This window comes from Microtus ochrogaster, chromosome 15 (genome assembly GCF_000317375.1).
Source record: "Microtus ochrogaster isolate Prairie Vole_2 chromosome 15, MicOch1.0, whole genome shotgun sequence".
Lineage (NCBI taxonomy): Eukaryota > Metazoa > Chordata > Mammalia > Rodentia > Cricetidae > Microtus > Microtus ochrogaster.
This window is the reverse complement of record NC_022017.1, coordinates 29416929-29422928: the sequence shown is the minus strand read 5'-3', so window position 1 is coordinate 29422928 and position 6000 is coordinate 29416929. Positions and strand designations below refer to the sequence as shown.

The 6000-nt window shown below is 50.5% G+C and overlaps 1 protein-coding gene across 1 annotated transcript in view; it reads right to left on the bottom strand.

Annotated features, from left to right (window-relative positions):
- The window catches only part of LOC101992308 (maestro heat-like repeat family member 5), a 41796-nt gene that overhangs the window by 4287 nt on the left and 31509 nt on the right, over positions 1-6000 (bottom strand). The gene's annotated exons all lie outside the window — the stretch shown is intronic.

Below are 6000 nucleotides of genomic sequence, written 5' to 3'. Positions count from 1 at the left end.
GACTTGTTCCAGAATCTTCTACTGCATAGGATGTCCCTTCTTTACTCTATCCTAGGACTTGTTCCAGAATCTTCTACTACATAGAATCTCCCTCCCTTACTTCCTTCAGCTCCCTGTTACAGTCCCAGGAAGCAGAAGGCTGTGCTAGGAGGTGAGGACTGAGGAGCTGCCAGCTCCTCACTGCTTCCTGAATGCCCAAGACTTGCGAGGCAGTTGATGGGTCACCAAAGAGCCCAGTAACTATCACTCCCATCCAGGCTCAACCACCCCTTGGCTTCCTTTATGGATAGAGGTGGCCAGACAGTACTCTTAGATAGATATAAAGTCCTGTGGTCCTCATTGGCTCTGCCCTCAGATCCTTGCTAGTGCCTTGGTCCTAAAGAATCAACCCCATGAGGGTGATGCTAGGACCCTGGAGACATCTCAGACCTGGCCTTTGAGCACCTGCCCATTAAGGGTCCTAGCTGGGGCTGTGGAGGGCAGCCCTGTTGAGGGTGGCAGCTTCTGCTGCCTTACTGGCTACTCAGGGCTGATCAGGGAAAGGGGTCAAGTCTGCTCTTCCCCATGTCGCATATGCCCACCCTGCTCTAAGGTTCCCTGCTGGGGCCATCAGTCCCTAGGGACCCCCAGGGCCCCAGATTTTTAACCCAAAGCTTCTTGAGCAGTCGAGAAGCTTCGGGCTCCCCTTTGTCAGGCCCTAAAAATAACCAGGCAGGAGGAACTCTGAGCAGCAAGCAAATGTGCCAGCCAACACCCCACGCAGCGGAAGCACCTCCAAATAAGGCCTAGGCAGAGAGGAAGCCAGCCTCCAAGCTCATCACCACTGACGTGGATTCCAGAACCTTCCCCTCCCTGCACCTCAGAGTCTCCCCCCAGAGCCTGTGTGACTCAGGGGCCTGGGAGTCTGACTTGTTCGGGGTGCCCAGAGCTCACTAGACAATTCATTACAGTAGTCTGTTCTTGGGTCCTGGAACTTCTATGGCCAGTTTGGGGACCTTAGAAGCTGCTAGCTGGGGTTGTGAACTTAGAGGTATGGACTCTTAGGACAATCAGTCACGCCTTCCCAGTCTCAGTGGTCATTGTGTGGCCTAACTCAAGTTACCATGGGGGCCCAAGGGCTTCCCTTCCCCACTCCTTTGGCCTCACTGGGAAATGAGACCAGATGGATATAAGGAGGCCGACATGGGATGGGACAGTGACACACAGCTGTCCTCGCACAGAGGAGGTGTTGCTGGGTTCCTTATGGCTTCCTGGGAACACCATATGGACCTCACTCAAGAATGGGGGAGGCTAGACGCAGCATCCCCATTAACTTCTTCCTGTCCTCTCTACCCGGGGTTCCTGGCAGGAGTGTGGAACTACAAGCAGGACTTCTGGGTTCTGAATGATCTCCTTGGCTGAACCTCACTGAGTTCACAGTAAACAGAGGGCTGGGACCACTCCTCACCGGCCAGCACCGGCATGTACCCCCACCTGTCCTCCATATCTGTGAGAGCACCCCAGGCCCTGCTGAAGTTCAAGGATTCTCTCAGAATCTCCTCTGCGAGTCCCTCCATAGGACAAACTCAACCCCTAATGAACCAAGGCCAGAATGGGAGAGAGGGAGGATGGACATGGGCTGAGGTGAGTAGCGGTGAGTGATTCAACCAAAGAGACATGACCCTTCCTTTATATACGGGGCTTTGCGCAATCTGCCTGAATCTGCAACAAGCACCCAGCCCTAGACTTTCCTAAGTCCTCCCTCTGGGTGGCCTGGCATGGCCTGGCCCCACCCCTGGTTCACCCCTGGTCTCTTTAAACTCATCATTGCCTTATATCAGCCTGGTTCTGGTCAGGACATGGTCCTTGAAGCAGGCACAAGTGAAGATGTGCTCAGAGGAGGTTCTTGACAGCCCAGCCACTGAAAGGGACCCTGGAGCACAGGACACACAGGTAGGTCCTAGTAGTGGCTCCCAGGGGAGAGTCTTCCTATGTCTGTCTGCTTGTGCTGAACCGAATGGAGGGATGGTGAGGACAGGTATTTGTAACAGCTTCCAGCATCCGGAGGGGCAGAACCACTACCATTGTCCCACTATATTGAAGTGGGCTGCTACTCCTCCCCCTCTCCCAGAGGGTCTTCTGTGCATATGCAAGGGAGCTGGGAAAGCTCACTGGTTCCCTTTCCAGATTGACACCAAAGCAAGAGCTAAGACGGAGTGCTGACAGGCGCTGGTCTGGGCCTTTCATGGACTGGCAAATGCGAAGGGCATCTGCGCCAAGAGGGTTTGGCACAGGGTCAGGTAGGACAGCTTAGTCTCCCTCTAGAGCCACACATATCCCAGCTCTCGGGCTGCCACGCTTCCTGCTTCCGCTGGGTTCAGACCCTTCCCCACCACCCATCCTAGAGTCCCCTCTGGATTGTTCGCCCAAGGCTGTCCCCACCCCACACTCCTCCGCGCTCCCCTCAACTAAATTCTTCTCAGCAGTTAATTATAGCTCTGTGCAGGCTTTGGGACTTTTTTAAAAAGGCACTTTTAGTTCATTTGATTTCTTTGGGAATCTACCTCAGACACATCGCTTGGCAGTGCTCATAATAACCTCTGGCTACTCTCAGAAATGCTGGCATGTCGGGTCCCCCTTGCCATCCCCGACATGGGAACTGTGTTTTCTCTGGGTCACCTTGCTTAGGAAGCCGCTGTGTGCCCCTGTAGGGCCCCTTTGCTAATTCCTGCTTCTGCCTATCACTTCCTTCTTTGTCTGAGTGCAGCAGTGAAAACCAACCACCAGCTCAAGTTGGATTCCTCCCACGTTAATTGTTAGCCTTTCTTGGTGTCTGATGTAAGCATTTTTAGGCCATCGGCTTTTCTCAACATGTCACTCGCATTCCATCCTACGGGTTCCCATAGGTATTATTTTTGTCATTCAGTTGTAATTATTTTTCTAATTTTATCAGGAATACTTCCTTGGCTAGGCAAGTTAGTTTATACATGTTTTAAGGGCTTTAAGCTGTAGGATTTCGAAAAACAAATCTAGCAATTTATGATTTTTTTTTTCTGACAAGGTCTTTCTTCTTAGGTAGTCCAGGCTAGTCTGGAAGTCTCCATCACCCCGTCTCCCCTCACAAGTGCGAGGATCAGAGGCATACACCCCTGCTTGTGATTCCTAGTTTGACTACCATGCCGGTAGACTGTAGCCTGTACGGCAAATGCTAGGTTGCATAAGATGTGAGCATCCTCATAAATATTCCATACGCATTTTCTCAGCCTAGAGCAGAGTCACACGCTCATTATGTCAAGACGATCAGTTGTATGGCTCAAATCTGAGATCTCATAAAATCTGCTTCCTGTCTGTTTTCACACACACATACACACGCACACACACATACACACGCACGCACACACATACACACACACACACACACACACACACACACACACACACTTGACTCCTGGAACTTTCTCGGAGATGACAAGTGTCTTTGGGAAGCTACAGAGACGGCTGCTAGCTGGGAGAAAGGGGCTGGTCACAGGGAAGCTGAAGGCAGGACTAGTGGGTGGAGATAGCCAGTCTCCTGAAATATCCAGGAAAGGAAAAAGGACTAAAGGCAAAGGTTAAACTAGTCACCAGTGGTCAACCAATTATTTGGGATGGGTGTGTCCTCAGAGTTTTGGAGGTTGCAGTTCAAGACCAAGGTGTGGGAGGGTTGGTTTCTCCTGAGGCCTCTCTCCTCGGCTTATGGATGGCTGTGTTATTCCTGTGTCCTTGTGATCTTCCCTCTGCCTCAGTCGGTGATCTGTTAACCATGCCTACATAATGACACCTCCACGAAAACCCCAAATGACAGAGTTAAGGAAGCTACCTAATGGCCAATCACAGAGTCCCCTAAATGCCCCTAAGGACCTGAGAGCCTGAGATGGGGCATGGGAGGCGAGCGCTCAGAAATCCAAGAAGACTTTCTACAGCCTGGGGGTGGGGGCGAGGGGCTGACACTTTGCCCAGGTGTGGGATGGAATTGAATTTGAAGGGCATCCAGCTGTTAAGGACACAGCCTCTGCTCCTCTGGTGGCGGAAGTGACTAGTCATCCGGGAGACTCTTTCCTGCTGTTTTTCTCATAACCTTTCGGTATTTTGTATCTGCTCAACCATTCAGTAACTGCAAAAGCCATATGGAAAATTCCCACTGTCATAGTGGAAAATTCCCCACAGTCCTGTCAAATGCTGCTTTGTGTGTTTGGAAGGACGCAGGGTGAGAACAGCTGGATCTTCCTGGAGCATAGAGGTTCTGGGTCATTCTGAAGCAGTCATCCCTCGGACAGGGTTGTGACTTTTGACCTCGAGCCTACCCTGTCTGAGACTAACTTAAAGCCCCGCTGTCCTTTGCTGTTTCTTCAGGGTATTCCTCAGGACAGCACACAACTGCACTTAGAATCCATTTGCACAGCTTTGAAATCTTTCCCTACATTTGCTGTGCTTACTGGCATCTTTTGGTTGTCTCCCCCACCTCAGATCCCCAGGTCTTTCCACCTTTTGTGGTAGCTTTTAGAAGTCCCTCTTCTTTTCTGCAATAATTGCATCTCGTACACAGTTCAGATGCACTCTCGTCTTGTACTGGTGTGGGAAGCGCACGGGCTCTTTCTGCTCCCTCTTGGCATCTTCTGTGCCCTATTGGCCAGAAGATCTAAGATGTATCAAGGGGGCACCACATCCAATAGCACAAGGATCTCAGAACTTTGCTCTGGTCCCTGTCCTCACGCAGGGGCTCTAACTGCTGTTTCAGTCCTGTGTTTGAGAATTCTGCAAGTAGGGCGCTATTGCTCTGCTTTTGCAGACGGTGTAAGGTGCTACCTATGTGTGGGCTTCACCTGGGTGCACTGGCTGAGGTCCCAGGCTGACTGAGCTAACTAACATCTACCCAACGGTCATCGAGAAGCCCCAGGCTTTGTGTCCCCATAACTCTACCCACGCCTGCAAGGGACTGCTCTAATTTAGTTGATGTGTGGTTCCTGTTTAAAGGCTTCTTTGAGATTTTTGTGACCATTCCCGGCACAGAAAGAGGTGCAAAGAGTGTGGGGAGCTTCATGGCCTGTTCCCCAGCTTCCCCCCAGCTTCGCCTCCCACTAGCACCTTGCATAACTGGGGCCCACTGAGCAGAGCATGGCTCATTTCAATACTGCTCTATAGCTTAATCCATATCTTAAATTTTTCCACTAAGGACATTTTAAAAACCACCCATCTGGTTGTGACGTGTGCATTCGATCTGTTACTTTTTCCTCTTTCCTTTCTCAACATGGGTTATTTTAATTAAAAAAATAGATCTATAGCCAAGCATTATAGCTCAAATTACACAAAACTATACTCAACAGCTTTCTCGGCACATGGAGACCAACGTGGCCTTAGGTTCTTGGATTTCACCATTTCATTCAAGTTTAGCAAGGCGCCGTTTATATATGCACAGAAAAGTGAATGAGTGTTGTCAAGTGTGTACACATCGGCTCCACCGCTCTGTGAGTTGGACTTGGGGAAGTGCAGCAAGGGGCGGGATGCAGAATAGTATCCCAGACCTCCAATCCTGTTTCTTGTCAAGCCCTCTCCTGACAACCAGGCCTGGGTTTTTTCTTAATTCTTCAACACTGTGGTTGAAACCAGGCCTCACACATTGTAGGTGAACACCCTAGCACTGAGCCATACCCCTCTTGCTCTTTCAGCCTTGAGTCAGGGTCTCCAAAAGATGCCCAGCCTTCTAGCCTGTGGCCTTGTGCGCTTGGCACTCTTCTCAGGCAGGTGTGCATGCACATGTGCATGTGGTACACACACCTCTGTATGTGTGTGTAGAAGCCAGAGGAGAACACTGAGTATCTCTGTTATCATCATCATCATCATCATCATTTTGTTGGTGCCATTAGGATGCTGGGTTTAAACTCAACTCCCCCTTGCTCTTACCCACTGCACCATCTCCCCAACTCTAGGCTGGTGTTTTTTCACTTAGGAATCTGCATGTAAAGCTTCTGTCATGGCTTAGCT